Source organism: Xenopus laevis, chromosome 7L, assembly GCF_017654675.1.
Source record: "Xenopus laevis strain J_2021 chromosome 7L, Xenopus_laevis_v10.1, whole genome shotgun sequence".
Classification (NCBI taxonomy): domain Eukaryota; kingdom Metazoa; phylum Chordata; class Amphibia; order Anura; family Pipidae; genus Xenopus; species Xenopus laevis.
In genome coordinates, this window is record NC_054383.1 from 40,634,256 (window position 1) to 40,647,688 (window position 13,433).

Below are 13,433 nucleotides of genomic sequence, written 5' to 3' on the forward strand. Positions count from 1 at the left end.
CTACACACAAATTCTGTATTAATAACATCTGTTATAGACGTATTTTCCATGTATTCCATCTACTACCATACAGAAAGGAGTCAAAGGTTCTTAGTGATGGCATGGTGATCACTCCAATGCATTTGCCAAAATTTCAGCACAATTTCACAATTTCAAATATTACTATTATTACTATTAGGTTATTACTATCTCTGACTAATTAATGCAAGGAGTTCAAGATCCGCACTAGATTAGCTGACTCTGAGTGATTTTTGATTGGTTAATAGATGATATTTGGATGAACATTTTCTATATCCAGAGACATAGAAAGCCATTGCAAGAAAAAAAACAAAACTTTACCCATTATTTACAATTAAGGCATAGTACCACTAACTTCCCAGTTCTGTTTAGTCTATAGCCATGCCTGCTCTTTGCACCCCCGATTTATTCTACCGGAGACTCTTTTCCCATTTTGCTTATGTAACTTCCTTAAAATGTTCTGCATTATCATAAAAAGAAAGAAATTGAAGCCCAGAGAGGAATTCAAAAATGCATATTAAAGGCTGAATGAATTACCTTCGAAGGGATATTGGTAGACCTTAATTGCTACACTTTGTATGCTAAATAGATTTTAGATTTTTTTCTGGGAAGTAAAGCAAGTTTAACTTTTTCCTTCACTAACAATAGATAGCAAAGATTAATAAACATTAATGGTAAATGAAATTATAAACGAAACGGAAAAATGTTAAGGTACTGCGGATTCTTGTAAAACATAATATTAAGTTGTAAAGGTATATTACTGGGAACATTATCAGAAGCGTTATTATATTCTAAAACGTCAAGAGATTGTTACTGGAAAATGATCACATTTCCAATTGGAATGGGCATTAAATGCAAGAAACATTAGGCTATAAATTGCAGAATAACAAGACAGGTTTGGGTCAGAAGAAGGACAGGTATAACATTAACGGTTTGGGTGTCAACCTAATGCAGTGAAAAACCCTTTGGAGCATCAAGGGATTGCAACCAAGTTTCAATAATAATAATTACTTTCAATTTGTGTAGTCTCCTGTGCAAAGAGTAAAGTACATTACTGAAATATTTTACAATATAAAAAAAATATTTGAGTGTTGTTCTTTGCTTCTGCATTTTTGTACAGCTTTAAAGGAACAAAAGCCTAAAGCCTAGCGAGACGCTTGATCTCTGTTCCCACTTTGAGTAAAATTGACATTTACATTGAATAAATGTAAAATACAATACCCAACTGTTATATAGATATTAAAATGCCCATGTATTAAATAAATCATACATACGCCAGAGAAAGAACCTTGTAAAGTTAAATGCTTTTAATTTGTGTTACATTGTGTTCCAAATATGTTTCGCACTTTCCATGCTGCCAACAACTGAGTATGTTAAATTTGCAGACAGTGCAGAATCATTTATATCATCAAAAAAAGTAATAAAGGATAATATATTTCCCCCAGAACTTGTCAACCAAGCTATTTCCCACTGCTTTCATGTCTCAAATGTTTAATGTGAATTTAATTCTCAAATTAGCACATTCAAAACAAGAACATATTTTGCCCCTTCCCATTAAAACTGTACGGGGACCAAAACGCAAGTTCTACTTATGGCAGGAAATGACTAAACAAATAAAAATCCAAGGTAATTGATGCCCCATGTTTTAAAATGTGGTCCTCCCAGCAGGAAGCCCAAGAACTAGCTATGCATTCAGTGCTATAGTGAAGATCTCAGATCATTACTTCAATTCTTGACCTTCCCCAGTGAAACCTAAGTGAAATAAAGAGCCATAAACTAACATCAAGGAAAACAAAGAAGGGACACATATATGAATGCCTCTGCATCCAGCTTGTAGGGGGTTATTTACTAAGCTCCGAATGGAAATACCATGAAAAATTGTAAAATTTGATAAAATCTGACTTTTAAAAAATTATAAATTTTTCGGAATTTATTAAACCCCAAAGATGGAAAAGTAAGAATCTGAAAATCCAGCATCTCAGACCTGTCAAGGTTGCATATGGGAGAAGTCCCAATGATTTTTTGATGTGCGCTGGGTTTCGTGCAATACCCCGACATTTTAAGAGGTTTCGGATGAAAATTGAAAAATAAGCTAGAAAATCTGTAAATTTTGCAGGAAAATGTAATAAATTAGCATAAAAAACCTGAGCGGATTTGATCGGAGTTTGTAGCAGAAAATATTGAGATAAATTCGGACTTTGATAAATAACCCTGTAGTGTTGCTCCAGATAACAACTATAATGTGTATCATCCACTTCAATGAAAATGCCTAAAAGCTATTTTAACATTAAATTGGAGATTATCAAGGCTATTCAATATCTGATAACATTGTTGAAAACTCCTCGGTAACTCATAATATACTTGTAATTTACAAAAGTGGGTACTTTATTCACTATATAAAGAGTGATAAGTGATATCATTCATTCTAATTCCTACATAGGGGCCTTATCAAAATTCAAATTGGTGAATGTTCACAATTTTTAACTAAAAGAATCTCAAAAACGTACCCTACGCCAATGTAAAAACACTTAGGGGCATATTTTTCAAGGGTTGAATTTCGAATTAAAAGAACTTCATAATTCGAATTCAAAAAGACCAACCGAAATTAAGTCGAATTTTTTTTGGTCGAATAGGTCCGTTTTTGATCGAGTAGGTTTGTATTCAGCCAAATTCAAATCGTACGAATCGAAGGAATATCGAATTCAATTCGAAATGTTTCCCAAAAAAACCCAATTGACTCCATATAGGTCATAGGAGGTCCCCCCATAGGCTAAATTCAAGTTTAAGATGGCAAATAGTCGAAGTCAAATTTTTAAAAACACGGTACATGATAAATTTCAATATTCTATTTTTTTTATTTTTTTCAAGTTTGAATTGAATTTGGACTATTCCCTAGTCGAAGTACACAAAAAATAGCTTGAAATTTGAATTTTTTTTTATTTGAAAACTCACCTCGACTTTTGATGAAACTGCCCCTTGATCTATGAAAAACGAGGGGAAAAAACTCGTATGGGTATTTGGTGAATTTGCATTCTTCTCGTTGTTTTCAATGAGCTACCAGCTCTCAATAAAATTTGAAAAACTGTAATTGAAAAAAAATTGCTTAAATGAACTTCTTTTTTTACAAATATGCATAATTCACAAAAAAAGGCTATGAAGTTATAAAAGGTAGAAATAATATTAAAATAGGGCAAATAAAACACTGATAAGAATAAGGAATGTGTTATGCAGCACTTTGCCAAAGTTTAAAAGATATATAAGTTTTACAAAAAAAGGTCACCTTTAACATTATAATGTCAGAATATAAATGGCATAATCATTCATACAAATCATATTACTTGTTTTTCTAACAAAGCACAAGTAACTTTTTTAGCAAAGTTTTAACCATTTATTTTAATGACTTTGACCTAGATTAAGAATTCATTTCATGGGTCTTCAAACAGCTGAAAACACACACACAGAAACATTTACATCATTATTCCCTTTCTGAATATGATTTTTTTTGTGTGTGTTCATCAGTTTTATATTGTTATTTATATTGTTATTTGAAAAAATGCCAACAGATTACTAAATGCTAAGAAAAGTATTGACTATTTTAGTGTATTCTCAAATTTTCAGCTTGTGGCAAAAACAAATTTTGGCTCCATCTATATTTCTAACATTACATTTTAGTTGCTAATAGGAAATTGATGAAATGGTCACAGGTATTTACTAGTGATGGGGGCGAATTTGCGGAGAATTCCCGTGATTCCCGCGATTCGCCGGTGGCTAATAAATTTGCAAAACCACAGCGAAAATTCCCCAGCGAATGTGTGCAGCGTCCAAAAAACAGACGCCGTTTCACAAATTTTTTGCCGTTTCGAAAAAGGACCTATTTGGCCCAAAAACAAAAACAGCAATTCGGCAGGTTTTAGATGATGAATGGTCGAAGTATAATTTTTAAAGATACAGTACATGATAGATTTCGATACTCAGATTTTTGATTTTTTTTTCAAATACTAATCGAATTTGGACAATTTCCTAGTCAAAGTACCCAAAAAATATATTGAAATTCGAATTTTTTTCATTCAAAAATTCACCTCGACTTTTGATAAATCAAGGGTCGAATTTCGAATTTAAAAAGACCAATCGAAATTAAGTCAAAGTTTATTTGTGGCCGAATAGGTCATTTTTCGATCACATAGGTCCGTATTTGGCTGAATTCGAATCTTATAAATCAAATTAATAGCGCATTCGATCAAATTCGATTCAAAGTTTTTCACAAAAAAAACTTTGATTTTTCAAAGTCAAATAATTGACTCCAAATAGGTTCTAGGAGGTCCCCCGTAGACTACAGTTGAATTTTTAAAGAGACAGTACATGATAAATTTCGATATTCTAATTTTCGAATTTTTTTCAAAATTCAAATTTGGACTATTCCCTAGTCGGGGTACATAAAAAAATTTGGTAAAAAACGGGCGCCGGTGTCAAAAACGGGCGCTGGCGTAAAAAAAACGGGCGCCGGCAACAAAAAAACGGGCGCCGGCATCAAAAACTGGTGCCGGCGTCAACAACTAGATGCCGGCTCAGTTTCGCAAATTTTTCGCCGTTTCGCAAATTCGCCCATCACTAGAAACGAGAGATATTCGCCCATCACTAGTTCTAATGTTGATATCATTCAAACACTCCATATTTAATCTCTGGGCAATAAACATACTACTGTACATCCCTCAAAATGAAGTCTATTAAATGCAGGATTAAAATCGGGTCAGACTAACACGAGTAGTGTCAAGAACATGGTTCCAGTGGAGCTACCTGACAGCAAGGAAGAGATCTCATGTAGTTGTAGATGTAATGACCAAGGTGTGACCTTATGGACATTAAGGGGCATATTTACCAAGGGTAGTTTTCGATCAAATAGGTCCATATTCGGGCAAATTCGAATTGTATAGAATTAATAGCGCATTTAATCAAATTCGAATCAAAGTTTTTCCCCAAAAAAACTTTGATTTTTCAAATTCCACCAATTGACTCCTAGCAGGACCCCCATAGGCTAAAACAGCCATTCGGTAGGTTTTAGATGGAAAATAGTCCAATCGAATTTGGACTATTCCCTAGTCGAAGTACACAAAAAATAGCTCAAAATTAGAATTTTTTGAATTTGAAAATTCACCTCGACCTTTGATAAATCTGCCTCAACATGACTTAAGATTGGGAAAAAACAGGATCATTACTCATGTGAATCAATGTAAGCCCCTGGAATGTGGAGGCATTTCTTCAGGCCCATACATGGCCACAGAGAACATGCGGACTTTAAGAGCTCATTTTTAACCAGAAAGCTCATCTTCAGAGTTCTGTTGAGAATAGTTAACAGTTCTTCATTTATTTCTAGCGTTGGCTTTATTTTTTAATATAAGATAAGAGATACCTAAGAGTGTGATGTTCCCTTTAACACTAGTAGTGTTACACAAATCTCAGACAATTTGTTGTTGGGACTAAATCGATGCTACAAAAATGTACATGCAACACAATATTTCACCAACAAAGCCCCTATTTTTTTTCTCATGCTTTGGCAAATATCACACAAGTTGTGACACAATGGCGCAAATTCACTAAAGGACTAATTTTTGCCAGTGAAGGCTCTGCCACACTTTGCGCCACTTCCCAAGCATAAATTCGTTACCGTTACTCTAATTCACTGAAATGCAAAGTTGTGTCTCTGTAGCGAATGCAGGTGAAGTTTCGCTAGCGTTAATTAATCCGTGTTCATCTCTGCCTAGCGAAACTTCGTTAGTACTCTTACCTGAATAGGGTGGGTACAAATAGGTTGTATAGACATCTTTATTAGAGATGTTTGTGCAAATGCTTGAAGTGGCCACTCATGGCATTATTAAAGGGATACTGTCATGAGAAAAAAAAATCAAAATGAATGAGTTAATAGTGCTGCGCCAGCAGAATTCTGCACTGAAATCCATTTCTCAAAAGAGCAAACAGATTTTTTTATATTCAATTTTGAAATCTGACATGGGGCTAGACATATTGTCAATTTTCCAGCTGCCCCAAGTCATGTGACTTGTGCTCTGATAAACTTCAATCACTCTTTACTGCTGTACTGCAAGTTGATGTGATATCACCCCCTACCTTTTCCCCCTAGCAGCCAAACAGAAGAACAATGGGAAGGTAACCAGATAACAGCTCCACAACACAAGATAACAGCTGCTTGGTAGATCTAAGAACAACACTCAATAGTAAAAACCCATGTCCCACTGAGACTCCTTCAGTTACATTGAGAAGGAAAAACAGCAGCCTGCCAGAAAGCATTTTTCTCCTAAAGTGCAGGCACAAGTCACATGACCAGGGGCAGCTGTGAAATTGACAAAATGTCTAGCCCCATGTCAGATTTCAAAATTGAATATAAGAAAATCTGTTTGCTCTTTTGAGAAATGGATTTCAGTGCAGAATTCTGCTGGAGTAGCTCTATTATCTGATGCGTTTTGAAAAAAACATGTTTTCCGCTGACAGGATCCCTTTAAGAATGTTCAAGGAAGCATAATAAAGACAAAAGAGATTCTCTAATGCCCATAGACATGAGCCCATCCTAAAACAAATGTGGCATGCCCCTCAAATTGGCAAAAAAAATATTAACACAAACATTTTTAATAGTTAGAACTTTGGAAGGCAATCCTGCTTTAAAATATGAAAAAACTCCAGCGTTTTTTAGAACTTTTATAACTTTTCGGCATACAGGATATGATGTCACTCACATAAGATTGAGGAATATGTAGCTTCATCTTATCATTTCGCCAGGTCTTAGGTGGTGAATGAAACTCTGGCAAAAGAGGTAACGTTCTGTAAAATTCGCACTTGTGAATTAGCGGTAATAACTATGGTTCGCCTGAGCGAAAATTCACCTGTCTATAGGGTGCGAAACTATACTCTCTCTCTCTCTTTCGCTAGGGAATTGTCCTCTATGCCTGTTAGTAATTTGCTGATCTTCCTCCGAATGGGATTTCTGATGAATTTTTGCTAGTGACGCCACTTCGCCCTTTAGTAAATCTGCCCCAATGTGTTTTGCAGAAACCCATTTTTATGCTGGATTTATGGAAAAATACATTGTGGGTTAAAAAAAACCATGGTGTTCTCCCCGTGGTTCTGCATCAAGCACATTTCACTTGCAGTGGTAAATGCACCCCGCAGATTGCACTATAGATGAATAATTATTACAAGTAATGAAAATAAATAATTACTTTTCATATATTTTTCTTTTTTTAGTGGTGGTGAGGTGTTACTTTTCCTTTAAATTGTCTGAAAATGAACTGCATCAGTAGAGTTGCATGGAAGTATTTTCTATATGTATTCATATGCTTTTTCTATCATAAGCTAGATTCTATTTTTCTATAAAATCCCTTGTTTTTTTTTTTGTCTTTTCCTTGACCCCATGTAGTCCATACATTGAATTCTCTGCTATGGAATTCCCTGCCATATTTTCCCAAGACAGAGTAAGTAGGACATTGGAAATGAAGCCAACCCTTTAATTGTCCTGCAGTGAATTATTCAAATGTATAATCTTTGCAAAATTTCAGCGCAGGCAATGCAAGTAAATGCTGTGCATGTTTAAAAGTCATTTCCATAAGTAACAGCAATTTCTCTACTGTTTGGCCCTGTTTAATGAGCTGAAATCTTGTTTGCATTCCTCCCAATTTCACAACGAAAAGCGGCCAAGCGTTGGTACCAAAATTAAACGTCCCAAATTAAAAGCTTCCAAATGCTCCCCCAAAAGAGTGAAAAATAGAACAACTAAAGTGACATAAAAAATAGATGAATATATAATACAACGTTATATTTAATATTGCCTAAAGTGCAGCCCAAAAGTCATCATTTATTTTAGTCCTTCATTATATAAGTGCTAGGGATTTTTTTTCTCTCTTTTTTTTTTCCTTTTAGTTAAATTAACTTAATGGCAATAAATGCAAATGTCTTCAAGAGGAAAATAGTTAACATTTATTTATTCTTACTGTTGTCTGTTCCCTAGCTGGTGTCATTAGAACAGTTCGTTGCATCCCATTCGCTCCCATTATCTCTGCTATCAGAGCCACTCAGCACGACTCCTGCACGCCTAGAAGTGGTTTTCTGAGGCCCACATAGGGCTGCTACATCATCTACCAGACACCAGCTTAATGACAAGAAAAAGAGCTGGGGAATGTGTACTAGGAAACAACAGGGGAAAAAGGATTTTCTGTAGTGCAGCTTAGCTATGATACAACCATATTTGTTAAGCCATGCAGGTGTGATACCCAAATGTACACTGTACTTAATAGGTCCACGGTCCTTTGCACTTGTAGAGCAAGTAAGCACACATGCATACACACTATGTTTACGTTTGGGAATTTGTGCATGTATCCATGACGGGTGCAGCGTCGATTCCCCACCTATCCCTCTACCTCCCCCCACACACCACAAATCTCCTACCCCAAATAAGACATACATACCGCTGGTTTGGAAAGAGATGGCCGCAGTTGTTTATTTAACCAATAATACCATTATAATCATGTATAACATTTTTTAACCTTTTAACAACCGTTTGTATAACAAACTTTAAACCTTTAACATATTATTCCCCCACCCGAGGAGGAGGGAATGGGGGTGGGGTATCTGTACCCAAACTGCCAAGATAGGTTCCTGTTCCTTTCTTCCAACCCTAAACCGGGCTGCATACCACACTATGAGGACACAGGCCTACCAGGCTATTTCCACTGACTATGACAGACCCCCCTTTTAACTTCCCCTGGGGGTCCTTGCAAAGATACCCCCCACAACTGCGACTAACACACATAATATAGGGAGGGAGGGTGGGATGCTGCGTCCTTCTTCCTCCACGTCCCGGCGCCGAATGGTAAGTATTACCGCTGTTCCTTTCCTCTTCTCATTCGCCCGGGACTCCCAGCCAATCAGCACCTACAACAGAAAAAAGGGGGAGGGGCGGGGATAACTGTCTCCTAAGGCCCCGTCAAGACCCTGTTGCCCCTATTCAGGCCATGGGGTCCCCTTATTGATGCTGGGCAGTATTTTATTTTTTTATAAGGAATATTTTTGTCACCAAGACCAAGAAGTTTTGAGATCAGACAATGGTACATATAAATTACTTTTACAAGTCATGTTTTTAAAGTTTAGTTAAGAATAATATTATCATTCTAATATACAGGCTGATGACAATGAATAAAATTGACCAAAGTTCAAAGAAACTTTGCAGAGGTACAACAAGACCTTGGACCACCCCTATTCAATTAGTAGTTTTAGTCACCTTCTTCCATTCCACCATTGAAAATCACAACATTCCCTCCCCCAGGCACAAAGGGAAACCAGAAGCTTATGGGCCCAAGAATCACAGAACTGGATGCATTCTGGAATGTACCTACCACTATTTACTTTGAAATTCTGACACTGGCCTCCATTTGAATCGATGAACTACAATGGAGAAATATATTTTTATATATTCCTGTGCAAAAATAACCCTTATAATTGACTCATTTGGGCACCAAAACTACAACCATGCTCAAGTGTTGATAGCGTGTACAACTCACAACTCTCCTGTACAATTTAGGCACATTAGGGCCTGTATAACTACTATAGGTATGGGACCTGTTATCCAGAATGCTCAGGGCCTGGGGTTTTCCAGATAACAGATCTTTTCATCATTTGGATCTTAAGTCTGATAGAAAATCACATAAACATTAAATAAACCTAACATGCTGGTTTTGCCTACAATAAGAATTGATTATATCTTAGTTTGGATTGCGTATAAGCTACTGTTTTATTATTACAGAGAAAAGGCAAATAATTTTTTAAAATGTGGATTGTTTAGCTAAAATGAAGTTTATGGGAGATGTTTCTGTAATTCAGAGCTTTCTGGATAACAGATCCCATATGTACAGTACATGCTCAAAGGACTTAAAATCATTGTCCTTAATTAACAGACTCCACCTTCCTTACATCCATGATGATGGAATTTGAGAAAACTACCTATCTGATCTTCTGGATATTCTTAGAAGATTATGTTGAAGGTTAGTTAGTGTGATATTATTGGACATTAGTGTGAGTTTTTTTACATTATCTGGACTATGGATGAATTGCTGTTAAAGCAATGTTTCCATATGTCTCTATCATCTACAACATCTAAGTGGGTCCTCCTAACCAAATGTTGAAATTGGTGGGGGACTTGAACAGAAAAAGTCCATATACCATTAAATTTGATGCATATAATATCACCAATTCCAGTTGAACAGTTCAATAGACCATGTTTCTGATTTGCAAAAACCAGTAGCATAAAACCAACCTTACATGAAATATATTAATCCAGTAAAACCAAAACCAGTTAAGATGTTAGAATCATTTGTGCATTTTATGTCTGGATGTCTTCTTATCGGTTTGACCATTGAAGAGTTAACTATTGTAGATAAAAGAGCTGTTAATTAGAAAAAGTTGACATTGTCTCCTAAGATAAATTTTCTGCTGAGGTAGAAAGCTCTTTACTGCAAAGTTGCAGGCAGGCAGCCCTATGTCTCCATCCCTCCTCCCCTCCTTTTCTTCACTAGCATCATTTACATCGGTAATTAGTTGTAATTCTGCAGTGCTCATTAGAGAAAAGCTGGAAAAATATCAAGTAGTGAAAACACAGTAGGACAGTGGAATGGAAGGCTCTCAGAATTAGATATCTTCATGCCTGCGGAGGGGAAGAATTACATATAACAGAATAAGGGCATTTTATTTTACACACTTTTTACCATAGTCTCTATAGAGATCACAGGTCACAGTGTTGTCCAGTGTTCTCAGATAGGTTAGCAATGCTTTATGAAGAAAGAAATAATAAAAATGCTCTTAGTTGGTAGGGTTTGAACTGTTGTCTGCACAGTTGTATTCTAGTTATCTCTTCTAGATCGTTGCTGTTTGCTTTGTGCTTCTTTCTAAGTAGCTGCTAATGAACTCAGGGTAATGGAGCTTTGTTGATTCTAACATAACGGTGGTCTGTCTGGCACTGGACATTTTAGAGCTGCATGTCAGCATGTTGCCTTGGACCAACTGAGTTTTTCTTATTTGTCTTCAATTGCCAGGGGGTGATTTTAATGACAGTAATTTGTTAAGAACTTATACCTCAATATTATTTCAAGATTACCATCTATGAATGGCTTCTCCAGGGTGCATCTGTAGAACACAGGTCTACTTCCAGCATGTAACACAGGAGGCTGCTAGGATTTCAAATAGTTGACCATGATAATTGGATATTCCAGTAGGGTTTTTTAAAACCGCATTCAAAATTTGGAGAAAATTTCAGAAGCCGACTGGCATGAAATTTTTTTGCCACGCTAATTATGTAAATTAAGATCTATCGAGTTGTTTTAAAAATGTGCTTAAAGTGGTACCTGCAGTCATTTTAGGGTTGCCGTCTGTCAAGTTTTGGGGGCCCAAACAGCCCAGTTTTTGGAGGGGTTGTCCGGGACAAAACTGCCTGCCCGGGTCAAAACTGCCTGCCCGGGTCAAAACTGCCTGCCATGTTTTCCAAATAAGGAAATCTGGACACATTGGTTGATGTGGTGATTGGCCAATTGCTGATCGCCACATCATAGCCCCTTCCCAGGTGGTACTAGTAGGGCCCATGATGTCAGCAGCCCCCCCATGACATCACTGCACTACCCTCCTGTCCAGAATCTTCCAGGAAGAAAGGTGGCAGCAGCTTAGAGGGAACATTGGTAGGAACACTTCACTTGGTGGTTAAGTTAGAGAATTCTGCGAAAGAGCTTAATTTAACTTAGTCCCATGGACCATAGACTCATTGCATTAATCCCCCTCAGGAAGCAGCTGTTCTTCTCTCCAACATTTGCTAAGCATGGAGGCATCCACTCCTTGTTTCCTCTTCCCTAAATTATAGGAATTACCTCTCACAGAACCCAACAAAACAATAGCACACATGTATGCACAGAGCAAAAGAACATGGATAAATATACGAAGAACACATATTTACTACATTTACTACATGACTTCTCCCCATTACATGCTGTTGGTCAGAACCAATGAATAAACACATTTCATGTGCTGTGTGCATCAAATCCTGTAAAAGCAGCACACATTTTACTTTTAGCAATTAATGTTACCATGGATATTTAAAAGATAACAAATAGAGTCTGATCATAAATCTTCTCTGATCATTAATCTTCTCATCGCTAATGCTCAAGCACTTTACCACTGTAAGACATTGAAAAGCATTGAAGAAATAGGAAGCATTCTAAAAGGCATTATTTTCAAAGCATTTCAACCAAATGCTATTTATCAAAGTGTTAAAGAAGGTGCAAGTTGAGAAATGAAGTCAGATTGTAAATGCAGTTGTGCTCATGTAGAGCGTGTCCTGTAGTGCATGGCTGTCATCTAGGCAACAAGTTAACTCATTACCAAAAGGTGGAGCATTCGCTTGGGATTTGTAATATGCTTTTTTTACTGCATTTTACTAATTAGTATGGCCGTTGAGGCCATCCTTAACCGTTAAGATGGCCACACATGACTATCTCTGGCAGAGCAGTCAGTTTTTTTGGCAATAATTTAAACATTAAATAAACCCAACAGAATTGATTTACCTCCAGTAAGGATTAATTATATCTTAGTATGGATCAAGTTCAAGCTACTGTTTTATTATTCCAGAGAAAAATTAATTGGTTAAAATGCAGTCTATGGGAAATGGCCTTCTAGCTTTCTAGATAACATGTTTCCAAATAATGGATCCTATAACTGTACTAATTTGCTGTGGTATAAAGGAACCCTCTATGTGACATTTGTTATGCTCTTATACTCTGAATGTTGGCAAAAAGCAGCGTATTGCGGGCAGATACATAGAAACATGTCCCTTATTTTAATAATTAAATATTTTTATTGTTAATCGCACATATCTTCACATAGTCACTTATCTGAAATCAAAAAGTAATGTTTAACCCAAATTTGAGTAACCAAAAAAAGCTTCAGTTTTACTATTTCCAGATATTTTGTATGCAAATATCCAAAGGATTCCTAAAAAAAATGTAAGTTCTTTGGCACAGCAGATCCTGCTGAAATGATTTAGGTATACAGGCATGCAATCTGTTATCCAGAATGCTAGGGACCTAAGAATACCCTTGGAAGAGCTCTTTCCATAATTTGGATCTTCATATCTTAACTCTACTAATTGGGTTTATTTTAATGTTTAATAGAATTTAAACATTAAATAAACTCAATAGGCCGGTTTTGCTTCCATTCCTGATCAACTATATCTTAGTTTGGATCAAGTACAAGCTACTGTTTTATTATTACATAGAAAAAGAAAATAATCTTAAACATTTTTATTATTTGGGGAAAAATAGATTCTATGGGAGACAGCCTTTCTATTATTTGGAGCTTTCTGGATAACAGGTTTCCTG